The sequence below is a fragment of the Sapajus apella genome, unplaced genomic scaffold (assembly GCF_009761245.1).
Source record: "Sapajus apella isolate SASKATOON/1434 unplaced genomic scaffold, GSC_monkey_1.0 scaffold35, whole genome shotgun sequence".
NCBI classification, from domain to species: Eukaryota; Metazoa; Chordata; class Mammalia; order Primates; family Cebidae; genus Sapajus; species Sapajus apella.
Genome location: NW_022436975.1, coordinates 8,212,240 through 8,233,223, shown reverse-complemented (window position 1 = coordinate 8,233,223; position 20,984 = coordinate 8,212,240). Strand labels below are relative to the sequence as shown.

Here is a 20,984-nt window from a genome sequence, read left to right as displayed (position 1 = left end):
TTTATCCTGGTAGTAGCTCCCTAACATGGGTATTGTCCTGATTCCCAGTTCACAGAAGAAGAAAATGAGCAGAGAGAATTTAAGTCACCAAGTATTAAATGAAATAATGCATGAAAAAAATTCTCAGCATCACACCTGGTTCATTCAAGGTCAAATGCATTCTGTTTGTTCTGAACAAGCCTGTTCACTCTATTTCATGAAATTTTAGCCAATAGTGATGATAATAGTCTCTGATAGAACTAGAAATCTCTGAGGTTGGGTGTGGTGGCTCACACCTGTAATCCCAGCACTTTGGGAGCCCAAGGCAGGTGGATCATCTGAGGTCAAGAGTTCGAGACCAGCCTGACCAACATGGAGAAACCCCATCTCTACTAAAAAAAAATACAAAATTAGCTGGCTGTGGCAGCACATGCCTGTAATCCCAGCTACTTGGAAGGCTGAGGCACAAGAATCGCTTGAACCCAGGAGGTGGAGGTTGTGTTGAGCTGAGATTGTGCCATTATGCTCCAGCCTAGACAACAAGGCTCAGGCTCAAAGGAAGAAAGGAAAAAAACTAGAAATTTCTCATAGTCATTAGATAACTTTACCCCCCAAGTTCACTGAGAAAATTGAATCTATCAGATGTGCACCCACCGCAGCCTCTTCTCTCACCACCTACCTTATTTGCATTCTAACCCTCCTTTTCCTGGCTACGGAGAAGCTCTGTTCTTCTGCCCAAGGCTCATCCACTGTTTCCCTGTCCCATTGACTAAGGGATCACATTTAGTCCCACTGACTCTTTCCCTTCAGCCAGTGGAGGTGTTCAAGATCCTCCAGACCAGAACGGTTCGGTTCAGTCTTCACTTGTCTCTGCCATCTCCATTCTCTTTCCCCTACAGGCCTTAACGTGTTTCTCGAACCACACCCAGCAGACTCCTGCCTCACCACTCCCCCAAAGCAACTTTGGCAAAGGTTTCATGATGGCCCCCTGCTGCACACACACACTGCACCACATACACACATCACAAACATACACACTCTCTCTCTCTCTCTCTCTCTCTCTCTCTCTCTCTCTCTCTCTCTCTCTCCTGTCTGTCTCGCTCTCACCCAGTGCCCAGTCCAGCAGATGCTTTCCTGGTTGCTCCACCTTCCTGCTCCATGACCCAAGTCTCTCCCTCTGTAGTGTACCCACTGCTTCTATGAGCCACCGTTTTCTACCACCTTGGCCTGATACAGCTCCTTGATCTTGCTATGCTCATTTATTCTCCACCTTTATTAGTTAAAAAATACCTAGTCATCATATGCTGAATACTTGCTTGCTAATAGCAAAATTTCTTTTTCTTTTTCTTTTTCTTTTTTTTTTTTGAGACAGACATGTGCTCTGTCACCCATGCTGGAGTACAGTGCCACGATCTCAGCTCACTGCAGCCTTCACCTCTTGGGTTCAAGTGATTCTCCTGTCTCAGACTCCCAAGTAGCTGGGACTACAGGCGTGCACCACCACACCCAGCACATTTTTTTTGTATGTTTTAGTAGAGATGAGATTTTGCTATGTTGGCCAGGCTGGTCTCAAACTGCTAGCCTAAAGTGATCCAACAGCCTTAGCTTCTCAAAGTGCTGGGATTACAGGAATATTTATTTCTAAAAAATAGTTTACCTAATGAAAACATTTTCTACTGTTTTACATGTACATCTGTCTCAAATGCCTAGAAATAACTGTTTAGCCTCAACAGAGGAGAATATCAGTCGATTGGTGTGTGGCCTTTGTAGCAGGGTCAAGGGTGCAAAAATGATCATGTGCATTCCTTAGTTTGCAGAAGATGTAAACATCATAAACTGTGTAAATCATTTCTGACTTTTCTGACTTGTCAATGTCAACCAGTTTTTATTATGCACCCAGAGCTTGTGGTACACGTACGTATAGATTCACTGCATAGGGTGAAGTGTCGTGCTGCCTTTAGAGAATTTGTTTTTAAACTTTTTACAGTAGAATATCTTAAAGATATACAGAAGTACAGAGAACAACAGAACGAATCCTCATACCCATCACCAGTTTCAAGTTACCACACCTCAGCCCCCAGTCTTGTTTCCTCCGCCCCCAGTCTTGTTTCCTCCATCCCCTACCCACACCCATTGCCTCTCTTGCAGACTCTTTTGATACACTTATTTCATATCGTTTGTATATTTCTTGGTGTTTCCAAAAAGTATAGACCCTTTTTAAAGGTGTAATCACGATACAGTTTTTTAAAGGTATAATTACATACAATTTTCACACTCCAAAAGAACAAATAATTCCTTAATATCACTTACTATCTAGTGAGTGTTCAAATCTGCCTAGTTATCTCTTAATTGTTTTTAAAGATTTCCATGATCCAAATCCATTAAGGTCCATACCTACTGTTAGTTGATATGTCTCTTAAGTCTTTTTTGACCCACAGCATTATTCATTTTTTTCCTCCCTTAAAAGTTATTTGTTGAAGAAGTGTTTGTTTTGTTTTGTCTTTTGTTTTTGTATCTGTCTGTCCTGTAGCATTTCCCCCAAGTCTGAGTTCTGCAGATTGCATCCCTGTTGCACCCTTTACATGCTCTGTAAGCTTCAGGTTCTGCTCTTTGCCTCCAAACACATTATAGTCTCTTAAAATGGAAAGTTGGAAAGATTGAATGTGGAAGAAATGCATATTGAATTAAGTACCATAAGCAATCAGGATAACATTGCTACCAATATAGTAAATATAGCTATTTACCATAGCTATAGTATTATGTTGTAGAATTAGCATTCCCATCATTTAAAAAAATGAATTAAATACTCACAAATAATTCCTTCTGGAATGTTCTTCTTCAAAACTATGTAAAACTTTAAAAAACTGAATTGGGATCTTCTTTGTTTTATATCTTTTAAAAAACCAAAACAGTATAAAGATTTTTTTCCATGTACTTATATGTTACTTCGGTGTATTCCTCGAAAACTAGACCACTTGAGAATGAATGACTACAGTTTATTTAGCCTTCCCCAGTTGTTGGTGAGTAGGTAGTTTCCAGTCCAGTCTTTAAATAATGCAGTAATGAATGGCCTCAGGCATGAATCTTTATGGGTGTCTCAGGTTATTCCTTAAGTGCTTAGGTGTAAAATGAGTGGGCAAAAAGATAAGTGCCCACGTTTCTTTGGTTTGGCAATTGTATGACGGGTTTGATCTCCAGGGAAGACTTCCAGTGTGGTACACAGGAGTCCCCATTTCCTTCACCTTCCCCACCATGGGCCACAGCCACTTACAGCAACTTTGTCTCTCTCTACACTTGTTGGTTTATTTTGTCTTAGTTTGTCTTTTGTGTTTTTCCTTCTTAGCAGTCACCTACCTGCTGTCATTGCATTTCCCTTTGATACCTGGGGTTGATCATCTTCCCCATTCCAAAAATCCCAGGTAACCCAACTTGTTATGGTTTTACTTAAAAGACTGTCACTGAATGAGGGTGAATAGTACCCACTGAAGTGATTGATATGTATGGATTTGTAGCATCTACTTTGACTGTTTAGAACCTGCGTTCTGTTTTTTGTTTGTTTGTTTTTCCTGTGTTTTGGATCATTGACGTTGCCAGATAAATGAAAGATCACCCTATGTCAATACCATGGGTTCTGTTAAGGTGGAGAGAAAAACACACCTGCCAAACTCTGAACTAATTGGAATTAGTAAAGCAGATAAATTAAGGGAGTAGTTATTCACATTATCCAATGATTTGCCTTTTTTTAAAAAAAGGATTCAAATTGGCACCTCTTTTGGCACCTTCAGTTATTGAGAATCTAAAGTATTAGGACATTCAAAAGTCACAATCAAGTTGCTCTGAAATTACAGTGCATACTAAAAATACCTTACATTTGCATAATGCTTATAAAGTCGGGTCATTGTCTGGAACACCCCACCCCTGTGAATTTGAATCCTAAAATGGCCCTTGCTGACCACAGGCTCGCGTCTTCTGCCTCTGTTTCCTTCGTTGCTCATGCTGACTTTGTCTCTGCTGCTACAGTGTATGCTTTTGGGCCTCCTTCTCTCTTACTCAGGCTTTATGTGCTCCCTGCTGCCACTGCTAGCGCCTGCTGGTGCTCTAGAATGTTCCGCTTCTCCACTGCTCTCTATCTCACCTGCCTTCTCCCAGCCCTGGGAGAGTCCTCTCCTCTTGCCTTTTTCAGATGACCAAGGACAGTAACATTACTGGGTGATCTGGAAGCAGTGCGTGTAAAGCAGGCCTGCAGTGACGGCACGAGTCCGGGACCTGTGGTGTTTTGCCCCTCCTCGGTCACTCTCCAGCCCTGTCATGGGAACATCCCCCCATTCCTTTATATTCCATGGTGCCAGGCTCCCACGTTCCTCCAGCATGTCAACCGCATTGCCCATGCGTGCCCTTGCACGTGCCGTTTCCTCTGCTGGAATGTTCTTACCCCTTTAGTCCACTGGACCAACACCTACTTCATCCCTGAAACCTGCGCATGTGTCACCTACTCTATGAAGCAAAATTAATTACCGTCTGTGTCCTCCTCCTGTGCCTTGATGCTCTTTGGTTCAGCATCTGCACACGCCTGTCCTCCTCTATCTCTTCTTGTGCCCTGTATCCCATCCCCTCTAAGTCCATCCTTTCTCTGCCTTTCCCTCTCCACCTGATCCCTCCTGTCAGCATTTAAACATGACAAATCTCTGCCATCTTTTAAGAAATAAGGGGCCAGGCGCGGTGGCTCACGCCTGTAATCCCAGCGCTTTGGGAGGCCGAGGCGGGTGGATCACGAGGTCAACAGATCGAGACCATCCTGGTCAACATGGTGAAACCCCGTCTCTACTAAAAATACAAAAAATTAGCTGGGCATGGTGGTGCGTGCCTGTAATCGCAGCTACTCAGGAGGCTGAGGCAGGAGAATTGCCTGAACCCAGGAGGCGGAGGTTGCGGTGAGCCAAGATTGCACCATTGCACTCCAGCCTGGGTAACAAGAGCGAAACTCCGACTCAAAAAAAAAAAGAAATAAAATAGTGACAGCTCACTCTCCTCTCTACCTTCCCCTTCAGCTGATAGCATTTCTCCAAAGAGGGATGTGGACTGGGTGCCCCAGGTTCCTCATGCAGCACTCCCTTTCCTTATGCAGCTTCCATTCTGGTTCCCCCGAAGTATAATAGTTCTTTTCAAGATTGCCAAAAACCTGCATGTCACTCAACCAGGAGGAAGTAGGGTTTAGTCCTTATCTTGGCACTGCCTCCTTGAAACATTCTCTTCCCTTGGCTTCTGTGACCCTAGAGCCTCCTGGCTTTCCCTGCTACTCAGTGGCGTACTTTCGACCTGTTTACTGCTCTCTCCACTCTGTCCATTCTCCAGATGGTCACTCCTTTCCCCTCTCCACACCTTGTGGTGCCATGGTCTCTGCCATATGCCATCTTCCCCCTAATCCTTACCCTGCTCTTCAAAACCTTTGCTGGCGTGCCACGCTCTATGTTATGTGCTTTACATTACATGCGGTATCATTTATCCCTCACAACAACTCTGTAGGGCTTCATTGTTTCACTTTAGAGCTGAGAAAACTGAAACTGAAGAAAGGTTAAGTCATTTACCCAAGGCCATGAGCTAGTCCACATGACTTGCAGTCACCAGGCGAGATTGCTTCCACACCGCTGGCTGAGTGACCATCCCACAGCGCTTCCATCTCCAGTTACACTTGCTAAAGCAGCGACTCTCAGGCTCCAGTTGGCTCCAGCCTTGCCTTTCTGCAGCCTTCCTTCCCACCGCTTTCCTTAACATCAGCTCCAGTCGCAGGAGGAATAAGTGTTTCTACCCTAGTCTGCACTTTTCTTTTTCCCCCGCTGGCTGAGATGCACTAACCACCTCTCCAGCCTCACCTGTGCAGGTCCACATCCTACCTCCCCTCAATCTTAGTGTTCAGTTAGCTCTTTCCTCCCAAATTCCCATCTCCAAAGCTTGGAAAGATCTTTTCTTTCAGTGAATTCCCACTGTACCTGATCTATACTTACCTTGTGGTATCTTCTACCTTCTGTTTTATATTATCAATAATTATAAATTATGAGTATCTTTTTGGGATACCTCCCTTACCAGACCACAAGCTCCCTGATGGTAGAACTGGTGACTGATTAATCTTTGTGTTCGTCATGATTCCTTGATAGTTAAATTAAATGATAAGGATTTATTTATCTGTAAGTTTGTTCTTATAGCCCTTTCCCAGAGCTCTGTGCAGATAGGGGGACTATACTGGGAAGACGAACTTTCTAGACATGACCACAAGATGGCAACAGTGACTGCAGTGTCCTGGTATCTGTAGCAGATGGGTCAAGTCAAGAAAGAAAACAATGTCTTCTTGATTGCAGGAGACTCGAGGGAAATCCAAGAGAAGTTTCAGATTTAAAGCATCCTGTCAATTCCCAGTTATTCACAAAGGTGAGCAAATAGATTGGACAACTGTTTTCTTCCATGGGTTCATTTGGCCAACAGCATGGAAAGCTCTCCTCCTGTCCTTCCTGTCATCTTCTTTCTATTCATTCAGCACATTCTTGAGTACCCCTGTATGGATCCACTGTTGTAGGTACTAGACATACAGAAACGGGCAGTAAAAAGCAGGATCTTGTTCTGGTGGAGCTTACGTTCTGCAGTCTTCAGTGGGACCCAGTGGGAGATACTGGAGACAGAACCAAGAGTTTCTTTGCTGGTTTTTTTTGTTGTTGTTGTTGTTACTTCTGGAGTCATCTTTTCCCCTTTCCCCAAGCATGGATCAATCCATAGTTTTATATTATCCACACAGGTTTCATTTCAACAAGCAAAGGGACCACTGGTCAGCAAATCACAGTGTCTAACTTTGTTTTAGCCATGATTATTGATGGCCTTCTCCCCTGCTTCCCAGTTACCCAATTAATCAAGAATCAACTGTATTCTTCTTACAGTTAAAAATATGAAAGTTAAAGAAAGGTAAAAAAAAAAATCATGTCTAATGTTGCACAGGTAGATACATGAGAAAGGACATGACTCAGGTCTTGGTATCACTCATTCCTTTATGGTCAATGCCAGTAAAGTTTTTTAAAGCAAAAGAAAGCAAATGAGTCCAGCATTGTGATGGGTGCCTGTAGACAAATTTAACATACACTGTGTCACTGATAAGGTGGACCTAATGTAAGTTTACTTAAAGTTGCATCTTGTGTTTAGAAACATTTCTTCTTTTTCAATTGCTTCTTGACATTTTGGCTAAGATCAAGTGTAGAAACATTTCTTCTTCAAGGGGAAAACAGAGTGTAAGAAGAAGACACATGTAATAATGTAGAATCATCACTATCACGCATTGCTTGTTTTGAGACTGCGAAGTTACTGCTGTTAGAGCAGCCTCCTTCGTGTTATGAATCTTAGCTGAGTATTCATTTTTTTCCCAATATCAGATCCCTGGCCCCTCCTTCCATCTTCCCTGCATACCAAATGGCTCTGCAAGATGGGATTCAGTTCCACACAACCTCTTGCCAATCCTTGCCTTCATTTGAGGAGGACAAGAGAAGGGAATGACTTTGAGAGGCTATGTGAAAGAGGCATCCTATGTTGTAGAACTAACAGTATGGAATTTTGGTTCATATGAACCTCAATTGAGTAGATTTTTTTCTGATATGTAGCTATCTTTTCTGATTTTTAGTAATTATATTTTCACAGGTACATTATCATCTTTTACCAACCAAAGTTAAGCCATATACAGGGGTCAGTCCATTGTTAAATAGTCAATAATGACATTATTACCCAAATTACTTTTCAATTTAACATGCAGAGTGACTGCTGGCTTCCCATGGATCAGTTTTATTTTAGCTGTGATTTCGGTTTATGTATGACCATGGCCACCATAAAATGTAAGGTAAGAAGATCAGAAGCATGCTACTTCACCAAATACCACTTTTAATACAAATCTCATATGTGAGCCTTCTTCTCAGGAAATATACCCATTGTTTGTCCTTCAAAGACTCCATTGACTGTGATTCTGTATAAGAGCCTGTGCCAAAACAAAAACAAACCCTTATTTTTTAAGTCCATATCAGGCCAGGGCAGCACTTACTTCTGAGGAACACTCTGAGTACCATAGCTTTGCACTTTGAGTCCTCAGAACTATGCTAAAGACTTTACATACGTCACTTAAACTTACACAGTACTGCAAGTTAAGTATTTATTCCCGTCCTACAGAGGAAAATACTGAAGAGAGACTAAATAAGTCATTGAAAGTTACATAGATAGTGAGGGTCGGACAGGATTCAAGCCTAGTTCTGATTCTTGCCTTCGCCTCTCTGCTCCTCTTCCCTTGCGCTGCGTTAGGCTCTGAATCAGGGCAAGGATTTGTGTTTGGGGGCCCTCTCCGAGTCAGAGTTTTAAAGTAGCAGTGCAAAGGTGATTTCCAGAACTATACTGTCTGAAATGATGGAAAGACCTTCTCTGTGTAATACATCTCTGTATCACAGTAGGGAAGGAGACCAGGGAAATGGGGGCAAACTGAGGAGTGTGTTGTCATGAAGTGTAGGGGCCACCCCAGATCCTGGTGCTGAAGCTTCAAGAAAGAGGAGCCTAGGACTTGCATTGATGGGTTTGAACCCCATTTTGTTAATTAACTGTCAGCAAACACTGCAAAGGCTTAAGTGAGTTTATAATTTAGGAAGGTCAGGCTGGGCACAGTGGCTCATTCTTATAATCACAGTACTTTGGGAGGCCGAGGCAGGTGGATTACCTGAGGTCAGGAGTTCGAGACCAGCCTGAGGAACATAGTGAAACCCCATCTCTACTAAAAATACAAAATTAACCAGGCGTGGTAGTGCATGCCCGTAATCCTAGCTACTCGGGAGGCTGAGGCAGGAGAATCGCTTGAATCTGGGTGGCGGAGGTTTCAGTGAGCTGAGATCACACCATTGTACTCCAGCCTGGGCAACAAGAGCAAAACTCCATCTCAAAATAATAATAATAATAATTTGGGAAGGTCACGTTTTGTTTTTTAAAAAGTGCCAACCAGCTGGGCATGGTGGCTCGGGCCTGTAATCCCAGCACTTTAGGAAGCCAAGACTGGCAGATCGCTTGAGGTCAGGAGTTCAAGACCAGCCTGGGCAACATGGCGAAACCCCGTCTCTACCAAAAATATGAAAAATTAGCTGGGCATGGTGACATGTACGTGTGGTCCTACCTACTCGGGAGGCTGCGATAGGAGGATCACTTGAGCCCAGGAGGTGGAGGTTGCAGTGAGCCAAGATTGCACCACTGCACTCCAGCCTGGGTGACAGAGTAAGATCCCATCTCAAGAGGAAAAAAAAAAAAAAAAAAAGAAAAAAGCATAATTAGAAACTGAAAGGAGAGACCACTTAATTTTTTCAGAGAGCAACAAAGGCACACAAAGACTGGTTGCTTTCTGAAGAATCTAAAAATGGCAAGAATCTAAAAATGGGGAAGCAAGTTGTATAGGCACCTACACTTAAGTTAATTTGTAAATTATGCAAATAATTTTTAAAGGTTAAGGCCCTGGTGACAAGACACATACATGGCTCCTTCACCCTTCTTATCTTCTGCAGAGCCCCAGTCTGTGTCTCTTGCTCTTAGCTCCAAAAACAGTGAATCTCCTGAAGTTACCTAAACGTACTGGACAGTTTGTGACCCCCTTTACCTGGAGTACCTGCCCATGCTTGACTGATATTTGTTCTTTTATTATCTTGGCTTCTGTGTTACTTCATTTGTTTTATTGAATTAATCAAAGGCAAACCTATCAATTAGCATGGCACTTCTTTCTTTTAAGGCAACTGCTGATGGACATTTTTTAAAAGTCTCTGCAGAGGCTGACTTGAAACACTTCAGTGGGTACTTCCTTTGGTATTTGATAAATGGAACTTATCCCAGAACTATTTATCATCTGTAGGTCTCAGTTCCAGTTAGATGTATTCTTGGAGCCTTTAAATCATGTAGTGTGATATGCCAGCCCATAACGCAACAGGTGAACTGAACTGGCTTCCTCCAAGTTTGACAGCTGAGAATGTGCCTCTAAAACCTGCCTAGATACATATCCTTTTCTAGTAAGGAATGAATGCAACTCACGTTCAAGCCAATATTCCTTTCCTCTTGTTTTCCTCCCTCTGAATGTGATGGAAAGATTTTAGTCATTTCGAGTCATTGCCCTTAAAGGATTTTAGTTTATCAGTTTGCAGAAAGTTTTATTTTCATAACTCTATAAATTTATATGATGATAAGTTTCTCATCATTAATTTTGTTTTTTATAATATGAAAACTCTGCCATTTTGTTGTTTTTAACAGTGTTGCAGAGTATAATTGATATTGTACAAACTGTCCATATGTAAAGTGTGCTTGCACAGTTTTGAATATATATGCGTACATCCCTGAAACCATCGCCATTATCACCATAGTGAGCATATCCATCATTCCTAAAAGTTTGTTCATGCCTTTTTGTGATGGATCCCTCCCTATCCTACCTCCTGTCCCCAGTAACCACTGATCTGCTTTCTGTCCCTATGGAGAAGCTTGCATTTCCTAGCCATTTTAGATGGAATTGTGCAGTATGTACTTTTTGTTTTGCTTAAATTCTTTCATTCAGCATACTTATTTTGAGGTTCATCCATATTACTGTGTGTATCAATAGCTTATTCATTTTTGTTGCTGATTATAGGAATCTACAACTTATTTTTGTTTTGGGGTGTTGTTTTTTGTTTTTTGTTTTTTGTTTTTTGAGACAGAGTCTTACTCCATCATCCAGGCTGAAGTGCAGTGGTGTGATCTCAGTTCACTGCAACCTCCGCCTCCCGGGTTCAAGCCTCCCAGGTCCAAGCGATTCTCATGCCTCAGCCTCCTGAGTAGCTGAGATTACAGGCACATGCCACCACACCCAACTAGTTTTTGTATTTTCAGTAGAGATGGAGTTTCACCATGTTGCCCAGGCTGGTCTCAAACTCCTGACCTCAAGTGATCCACTCACCTTGGCCTACAGAGTGCTGGGATTACAGACATGAGCCATTGCACCTGGCTACAGCTTGATTTTATACATTCACATAAGGATAAACCTTTGGGTTGCATCTAGTTTTGACTATTATAAACAAAGCTGCTATGAATATTCATGAACAAGTCTTTGTGAAGTCTTATGTTTTCAGATCTCTTGGGTAAATAGATAGATGTGAAATGACTGTGTCATATGGTAGACACATGTACAACTTTTAAATAAATTGCCAAACTGTTTTTTAAAGGAATGTACCATTTTTACCTTCCTATCCATGGTAGATAGGAATTCTATTTGCTTCGCATTCCCAGCAGTATTTGATACTGTCCAGTGTTTTTAATTTTGGTCATTCTAATGGGTAGATAGCATTATCTCACTGTGGTATTAATTTGCATTTCCTTAATGATCAGTGATTTTTTCGTGTGCTCCTTTGCCATTCATGTCTTTTCACTGGTGAAATATCTGGTCAGATCTTTTTAACTGAGTTTTATTTTATTGTTGAGTTTCAGAAGTTCTTTATATATTCTGGATATAAGTAATTTATCAAGTATATGCTTTGCAGAGATGTTGTTCTAATCTTTTTTTTTTTTTTTTTTTTTTGGAGACAGTCTCACCCTGTTGCCCAGGCTGCCATGCAGTGGCGTGATCTCGGCTCACTGCAACCTCTGCCTCCCAGGTTCAAGTGATTCTCCTGCCTCAGCCTCCCATGTAGCTGGGATTATAGGCATGTGCCACCACACCCAGCTAATTTTGTATTTTTAGTAGAGATGGGGTTTCACCATGTTGGCCAGGCTGGTTTCGAACTCCTGACCTCAGGTGATCCATCCGCCACGGCCCCCCAAAGTGCTGGGATTACAGGCACAAGCCACTGCACCCAGCCCCTTGTTCTAATCTTCTAATGGTTTGTCCTTTTTATTCTCTTAACATTGTCTTTTGAGGAGAAGTTTTAAATTCTGATGAAATGTATCAGTGTGTTTATTTTATGGGTTGCGCTTCTGGTGTTATGACTAAATAAATGCTACAGACATTTTTCTGTTTTCTTCCAGAAGTTTTATAGTTTTAGGTTTGACATTTAGGTTCATGATCCATTTAGGGTTAAGTTTTTTATATGGTGTGAGATATGATTCCAAGTTCATTTTCTTGGTGTGTAGATATCAAACTTTTCCAGCAGCATTTATTAAAAAACATTATTTTGGTGAAATAATTTTTTCTGATTATAAAGACATTTGTAAAATTGTAGAGACATTGTAAAGATTATAAAGCTTATAAAGACATTTGTATAATATAGAAAAGTGTAAAGCTTCCTAATCTGCCGTTTATAACTTACCTACGTACATTTAATAGTATTGGGAGAGGGAGAGCTAGTTTGAAGCGCATACTTTTAAAAAATTAGAATCATAATGTATATATTTATTGTGTGTCCCACTTTCTACAATTTTAACATTATAACTTTCCCCATGTGATTTACTGTTCTTTAACTGCTCTTTCCCGGGGGATTTAGTATTTTTATTTTTATTTTATTTTTTTATTTTTATTTATTTATTTATTTATTTTTTTGAGACAGAGTTTCACTCATGTTACCCAGGCTGGAGTGCAATGGCGCGATCTCGGCTCACCACAACCTCCGCCTCCTGGGTTCAGGCAGTTCTCCTGCCTCAGCCTCCTGAGTAGCTGGGATTACAGGCACGTGCCACCATGCCCAGCTAATTTTTTGTAGTTTTAGTAGAGACGAGGTTTCACCATGTTGACCAGGATGGTCTCGATCTGTTGACCTCGTGATCCACCTGCCTCGGCCTCCCAAAGTGCTGGGATTACAGTATTCTTTAACTGCGTGGTTTTTAATGGCTGCATAGCGGTTCTATCACATGCATCTCACACTTCACCCTTTTTATTTGACATTATCAATTTTTAATCTTAAAATATACTTTGAACTTTTTTTTTTTTGGGGGGGATGGGGTTTCAATTTTGTCGCCCAGGATAGAGTACAATGGCACGATCTGAGCTCACTGCAGCCTCCACCTCCTGGGTTCAAGCAATTCTCCTGCCTCAGCCTCCTTAGTAGCTGGGATTACAGGTGCCCGCCACCACGCCAGGCTAATTTTTTTGTATTTTTAGTGAAGACAGGGTTTCACCATGTTGGCCAGGATGGTCCCGAACTCCTAACCTAAGGTGGTCCACCCACCTCAACCTCCCAAAATGCTGGGATTACAGGCATGCAACACCATACCCAGCTGAACATCTTTAAACTCAAATATTTTATATTTTTGCTTTAATTTTTCTAAATAAATTATCAGGTCAACATATATTAACTTTTAAATGGCTTTGATTACATCATTGCACAATATATTCCAGAAAAGTTTCAACGATTTACACTCCCATCAGTAGTACCTAAGTAGTTTAATCCGTTATTGCAAGTTTTGTTTGTTTTTGTAAAACCCTCAAGATACCCTGAACACTCCTCTGCTTCTCTCAAAGGCACATATTTTCCCTAGCCAAGTGCCATTCTCCTTTCTCATTCTTTTCAGACATAGGACCCTTCTACTCAGCACTGGCCAAGGTGAGCAAACTCCATACATTTCTTGCCTTTGCTACCAAAAAAACTTGGCAGGCTGCATATACCTCCCTCCTAAGTCTAGTTTGATTTTTTTTTTTTTTTTTGAAAGCCTCTTTTCTTATCCAGGGCAAAAGCCTCTCCCTCTTCTGTCGATCCCAGTCTACACTGATTCTTCCAAGAATGCCCCAGTTTCTTCCCCACCTCTTTATCTTCAGCATGGATGCATTCTCTAGTCTCTCCCTGGAATCTAGAGTTCTCCCTTTGTTACCCCTACCTTGTTTTCCTCTTCTCTTTAAGTGCAAAGCCCCTAGAAGGAAAACATCGTCTTGTTGAATGTCATTTCCTTATCACCATTGAGCTGTCCTTTTTTACACATTCTCATTCTCATTCTCCCTCCCCCATTCTCTCACTGCCTTCCGCCCAATAACTTTTCTTGCCTAAGTGGGGAACCTATGCACCAGTTCTGTAGTTATTAGCAGTTTTATCTTTTTGTGGTTTCTTCCACATTTTTTCTTCCTTCTCCTTAAAGTTCAAGCTGGGCACAGTGGCTCACGCCTATAATCCCAGCACTTAGGGAGGCTGAGGTAGGCGGATCACCTGAGGTCGGGAGTTTGAGACCAGCCTGACCAAGATGGAGAAACCCCGTCTCTACTAAAAATACAAAATTAGCCGGGCATGGTGGCGCATGCCTGTAATCCCAGCTACTCAGGAGGCTGAGGCAGGAGAATCACTTGAATCTGGGAGGCAGAGGTTGCAGTGAGCCAAGATCGCACCATTGCACTCCATCCTGGGCAACAAGGGCAAAACTCCATCTCAAAAAAAAAAAAGTTCTATCTTTGCTCTTTCTCCTCTTAAATTACCTGATTTTGCCTCATAGAGGTGATCTTTAGGCTCTATCAATAATTAATCTGTAATTTGGCTTGAATCTGTCTCTGTAAGAGTTGGCTGTACAACTATCGTTGCCTTTCTTCCTCATATCTTTTTTTATGAATACTGTTAGGCACATAACCGGACTTCCAGTAAATCTTATTTTTGGTGGTTTTCATCTTTGCTTTGGATAACTCCAACACATATCTTCTGTGTCTCTTTCAAACTAGCACTTCCTTTCTCTCCTCTCTGGTCCTACCTTCCCAAGTATTTGCTATTCTCAGTGCTTTCAATCCATTCAATGATTTACGGTTGCCAAACATCTTGTAAGGAGTACATGAGTGTGAACAGTCCAGCCCATTGGGCACTTCTCTTACCTGAATCCATAAAGCATGTATAAAGTACGCTACACGGCAGCCAGAAGGTCTTCTTAGAATCTAATCACCTATGGTTCTAATCTCTGACTTCTTTTGGCAATCATGCCCACCCCTATAATGACACACACACTTTTTTTTTTTTTAACCTCACCTCTCTTAGTTGTACATTTTTTTGAGGCAAAAATCAAATATCCTTAATATTATTTTCTTTTCTGATCTTCTGTGGTACTTTTTTATACCATATAATACTATTTTCAAATGTTGATTTGTCACTCTGATACAACCTTATGGCAGATTGTATTTGACATTTCTATTTCTTAACTTGACAAAAAGTATATGTTCTGCAGCCACAACTAGCTTGTGTGCTCCTACAGAACGAGAATCATGTCTATCTGCACCCATGGTAAGTCAGATTGGCACCATACATAATAGCTGTTGGTCATGTTTATTCCATCAGTATCAGACATTCGTCTTAGTAGAGTAGTAACCATGTATAATTGAGCCTTGACCCTCTGGTTTAGAGAAATGAAGCAGGTGATTTTCTGCATCGAACTTCTGGCTTCCTTTTCTCTCTTAGTTAATGTCCCTAGAGGTTGGTCTCCATAACCTGCACCAACAGAAAGATGCTGAAGATAACCCAAAACATTGAATACTTCAGAATACATTTTGCATTTTCTTTGTATGTTGTCGAAGATGGACATGACCTGGGAATTCAGTTGAAACCAAGCAATAATCACATCATAAAGACTAATTCAAGAGCTCAGAAATTGTCCCTGGCTCCTTATTCCGCCTCTGCTTTAGAGTGCTCAGTGGCTTGTACTCTTCTCTGTGGACAGATGGCCTGGTCTCGGACTGAGGAAAGCACTCAAGAGGCAAGATTTCTCCCATAGCGATTGTTAAGGACAAGATAGACACCACAAAAGGTTTTTCTGAAAACTGTGTTGCAGAGAAGATAATGGGTGTGTTTAGAACATAAAGAAAATAAGCAGCAGTTTTGAGAAATGACAGTAAACTTGAAACAATGTATCCAAATAAAAATGTGAATAATCTAGATAACCGTGATTCGGTGGAAAATATATAAATCTAGGAATATTAATTTTTATACTTTTCATTTCTCATTGTACTTATAAATGTTTTTAATAGGATTTAAGATAGATTTTTCAATAAAAGTGCAAAGAATGTGAATAAGTGATAATGGATTGAAAACAGTTTGGTTCAATGCCATTAACTAGATTGGCCTGACTTTTGGAATTTCACACTAACTCTTCTTTTCTTTTTAGGTTGCCTCTTGGTGCTGCCTTGGCCGTATTTGGCACCCAGAATGCTTCATTCTGTGACGGTCTATTAGTAAGGCTGCCTTGCTAGAGTTTGGAGCAGGGCCTCAGGTAGGTGGCTTTTATCATTATATGGCATGACTTTCAAAGTGATTAATTATTCCACTTCCTAAATACTATAAGATACGATATTAAAAGCTTTGAAAAGCATGCCACATAATAAGCATGCCACTTACGATCTTAGGGTCTATCCGTATGTACTGTGATCAGCAGGACTTCAGTAATGATTATGGTCAAATGGGAGGCTTGGAACACTAGCAAGGAGCAATCTTCCTCACTCTGCACAAAAACACATAGCTGCTGTAAAAACTTATTTGTTCCTGTTCCCCAGATAGCCCACAGATGAACTTTTAAGCTCTTCTTTCTCTAAATCTGGCTCAGTGATATACTGTCCCATGTTGCCCTTATATCTTTTTTTTATTTTTTAATTTTTATTTATTTATTTATTTTTGTCTCCTGGGAAAGATCTATTACCTATGGGCAGGTGGAAAGGGGGATTAGACTTGCTCACAAGGATGTGGCAGATGCTAGAATAAGGAACCCAGTGCAACGAGAGCAATTTGCCAGCGTTGTTGGGACGAGGACACACACAAGTATCTAGATTTCCCAACCTGTAGGTGCAGCTCAGTGTCACAGAATCGAGGTGTAGCAATACTTGGAAATTCAGGCACACATGGATTTGGTACCAGGTAAGTCTGTCAGCACGACCTTCAAGATAGGGTAGAGGTTAAGAGGCCAGGGCCCCCAGCTCTAGGACGGGGAGAATGGGAAAAAAAACAATTGTGGCTGTGCCAGATACCAGCAGATGGGCTCCTAAACTCTTCACTGAGGGCAGATGGGGGAAAGGAGGCCTTGGGCAGGGTTTCACAAGATACATGAACAGAGCTTGACAATCGAATTAAAGGTGCACGAATTAATCTGGCTACAGTTTTCTATAAAAAGAACATTCTATGGAGTTTAAGCATCAACATCAACTTAGCATTAAAATTTTAGATGTCTGTATACTATAATTATTTTTTCAATAAAGAAAAAGATATCAATGGTTCTTTAGTGTTAGGAGTTATAGATTTTTTTTTCTTTTTCTACTTTACTATAGTTTAAACTTGTTTTAATAAAGTTGTTTTTTAGTAGCTAGAAAAAAGCGATTAGTTTTATTTAACCAAACTATATTTGTGCAGGTTTTCTTCTTTTTTATTCTCCTAATCTATAATCGGTTGAAACTCTTCTCTGATATTTTAAACATGACCCTCACATTTTATTTTCACATGAAGAATATCCTCTTTTAAAGATTTTGAATTTCACTTTGTTCCTTTTTCCTTCCTATAGAACTTCACTGGCTATTTCTAAATGATAAATCGTGATCAATACAGGTTCCATGTGCTTAAGGAGCTATGGAACAGGACATTTAAAGCAGAAGTGTTCTGAACATTCAGGCAGGCTAAGTGCTGCCAGGTTTGTCTCTGTGCTTGGTGGGCTCTGGGTAGCACATGCCCGAGACTCCCTGGCTTTTGAGGTCTGCCAAAGCAGGTGATGCCTCTCCTGGGGACATAGAAGCAGTACGGACTCCCAAGTGGCGGTGTTGCTTTCCCTAAGTTCTTACCTCTCTGCCAAAACAAACTAACCATGTATTTCTATGGGGCTTGTCTTCTGAGCTTGCTTTATAACCAATTTGAAATTTTAGGAGACCTGAAACATATTTACCTGCTAGCTTTGATTCCTGAAATTACCTTAAAGGGACCACAGTTCTGTTCAACAAGTGTCTATCAAATGTCTGCTACATGCTAGGGCACTGAACAGTGCTGGGGATACAGGGATGAGTAATAGCCTCCCTGCAGATGAATTTACTGTCGCTGGGGGAGAGCCATGTCAGACATTTCAAGAAGAGCTTTCCAGTCCATATTAAGGGTAAAAGGTTCAAAGAGGTAAGGCTTTTAAGGTCATTCTTGATCAAGTAGAAATGGTCAAGGAATGTAGATAACAAATCTCTTCTAATTGTTCTAGCCCAGGGTGTCCATCGGGTCCTCTGGAGGCAGAGGAGAAAGTGGCTGCCCCTGATTACAGTTTTGCCAAGAACTGATCCTGTTTGCCCTTAACTGTGTGGGAATAAATAGAAATGGTTGTTTCTAGAAGTGATTTTATCCTGGACATCCTCATGGGCATAAGCTACGGAGGACAGATAGATGGCACGTGCAGACCTGAACCAGGCTGTGAATTCTGTTTTCATTACATTTTGTAGTGCTGCTCAAGCATCGGCACATACACATTTATGCCACAGCACAAGCCCATCTTTAAAGTGCATTTTACTTTGAGATGGCTTAAAACTAATTTGTTGCTTGAGCTTTTATAGCTGAGTAAAACTTAAATTTATAGCTAAGTAAATCTTTCTTTCTTTAGTGCTTTTCTTATAAAATGTCTGATGTCTACCTTTGTGTTTGAATTTATAGATTCAATATGGGTGCCTGACAGTTCAAACATGATACCTGGATTATTCTGTATTTTCGATTTTAATAGCATTAGGCAATTAACCATACATGAATGGAGGTATGTTCTCCGGACATTTAGGGTCCTTCATTGCGAACATTTTTATAATTGGTATCAAACATTTTTGTTGTACCCCCCAGAAACTTAAGGGGTTAATGGTAGTAAGATCAAGAACTTATGACAATTTGGGATACTTGCAGTTTTCAGATTGAGCTGACCTGTGGGCTACCTACTTTGTAATCAGAAGCAGATCACCAATATTTGGGGAATGTTTTATTAAAAAAAAAAAAAAGGAGCACAGGAAATTCTCCAAAAATAAAGTATTGATTAAGCAATCTTACTTTGCTTTCAGATATAATTGCCCTTCTTTGCTGTCTCTAAGGCATCATTGCTTCCCTTTTGCGCAATTTCTTTTTCATTTCCTCTTTGCAAATACTAATGGCCCTATGTGAAGAAAATGAAAATACCTGATTGTTGTACCACTGTATTTTTAAGTCTTTTTATTTTGATAAAAATACATAATCATAGGGAATTCCCCCATCACCACCCCACATAGCAGTGAAAATGAAGTACTTGTAAGTTATGGATCATTAGAAGGGAGCTTTTGGTTGGGTGAGGTGGCTCAAGCCTGTAATCCCAGCACTTTGGGAGGCCAAGGCGGGCAAATCACTTGAGGCCAGCAGTTTGAGACCAGCCTTGCCAGCATAGCAAAACCCCCATCTCTACTAAAGTTACAAAAATTTAGCCAGGTGTGATGGTGTACGCCTGTAATCCCAGCTGCTGCTGAAACTAAGACATGAGAATCGCTTAAACCTGGGAGTTGGGGGTTTCAGTGAGCCAAGATTATACCACTGCACTCCAGCCTGGGTGACAGAGCAAGACCCTGTCTCCAAAAAGAATAAAAGGTAGCTTTCAAAAGAGAAAAAGAAATTTTTAACTTAATGTGGTATTTTTGCTCTATAAAATAAATAACCAAGGAAAATATGTCTGGATTGGGAGATAAAATTCATTTGATACTCCTTCTTCATTTGGTTATCTGTTCATTCTCTCTGGGTACTCTAGAAAATAAGTGGCCTGAAAAGGAACATCCTACTTGTACAGATAAGAGAACTGATGTTGGGGTTTCCTGATTCCACTTTGGAATTCATTGACTTTCCTGTTGGTTCTTATAGACAGACAGGCCATTGCCCCTCACCTCTCAATTAGTTTTTATTATCTGTATACTAAATATAAAACATTCCAAACATCGGTAAGGCTCATTTTTATGGTAAATTTCAAAAAGATGTTCTAGAGCTATATGTTAATGAATTGCTCAAAATGAGTTAAAAATATAAAACACACTAATTCAGAAAGGGCCTCCTTATTTTTTATTAACTTTAGTTAACCATGACATCTAATTCAGGAAAGTAAATACTGTAGTTTTCCACATTCTAGTTATAAAATGCATTTTTGGGGACCTGCTATAACTCAGGCGAGTTAAGCGCATGTCTTGGCTATGTCTCCTGCTTCTCAGTAGTTGCTCTGGCTCCTCTCTGTTCCCCTCTGTAGGGACCAGCAGCCCATCTGAGAGTCTCGTCCTTTCCGCCTCCACCAGGGACTAATTCAGGCACCAGGCATGTTTTCACTTTGAAATTTTTATTAGAAATGCGAGCCAAATTAATGTTATCTACTTGTATTAGTTGATTTCTTAGTATTAACATTTTCTGTTTTCTGAGGCAAAATAAGTATTTTTAAAAACCTATTATAATTGCTATTGTTTTACGACTTTTCAAATAGCTGCTTAGTTTCAAACAAAATACTGTTCTGTTAGCTTATTCAATTTGTTAGACCACATTGTGTTCATACTACATTATGTTTGACTTGAATATAGATATATACAGCTGTCCCTTGATATCCATGAGAGATTAGTTCAAGAACTTCCCTGGGACACCAGAATTCACAGATGCTCAAGTCCCTGATATAAAATAGCATAGTATTTGCATATAACCTATGCACACCCTCTCATGAACTCTTCAAATCATCTCTAAATTACTTATAATACTTAACACAATGTAAATACTATGTAAATAGTTGTTATGCTGTACTGTGTAAGGAATAATTACCAAAAAAAAGTCTGTACATGTTCAGTACAAGTGCAGTTTTTAAAAAATATTTTCAGTCTGTGGTTGACTGAGCCCGTGGATGCAAAACCCACAAATACAGAGGGCCAACTATAAATTCTGTCTTATGTCTATTGCGGTGACTAAGCAAGCCTGTAGGTCATTGTGGTCCTGGTAAGCACTTGCCCTGTTTTAATTTTTTTCATTCATTCAACAGTCATTTTAACTGCCTCTTATGAGAAACAGCAGTGAGTAATACTGGCATAACCTCTCTGCCCTTGTCCTGTCTACAGTTATTTTTCATTCTTACAT

The 20,984-nt window shown here is 40.6% G+C and overlaps 1 protein-coding gene and 1 long non-coding RNA gene across 7 annotated transcripts in view; one reads left to right on the top strand and one right to left on the bottom strand.

Moving 5' to 3' along the window:
• Nucleotides 1-20,984, top strand: part of PLAG1 (PLAG1 zinc finger) — a 51,234-nt gene that overhangs the window by 16,287 nt on the left and 13,963 nt on the right. The window contains exons 2-3 of one of the 6 annotated variants that reach the window (XM_032296125.1): nt 6,333-6,402; nt 15,452-16,143. The exons of 2 other annotated variants lie outside the window; for them this stretch is intronic. The gene's annotated coding sequence lies outside the window, so the exon portion shown is untranslated. Of the gene's footprint in view, nt 1-6,332; nt 6,403-14,309; nt 16,144-20,984 lie in introns of those variants that run through there. 3 more of the 6 variants (XM_032296127.1, XM_032296126.1, XM_032296130.1) reach the window with 3 other exon arrangements.
• LOC116563491 lies at nt 1,526-13,190 on the bottom strand. Its single transcript, XR_004274421.1, has 3 exons — nt 13,149-13,190; nt 10,943-10,948; nt 1,526-1,579 (listed from the first exon to the last, which is right to left on the bottom strand). It is a non-coding gene; the product is annotated as an uncharacterized LOC116563491 (long non-coding RNA).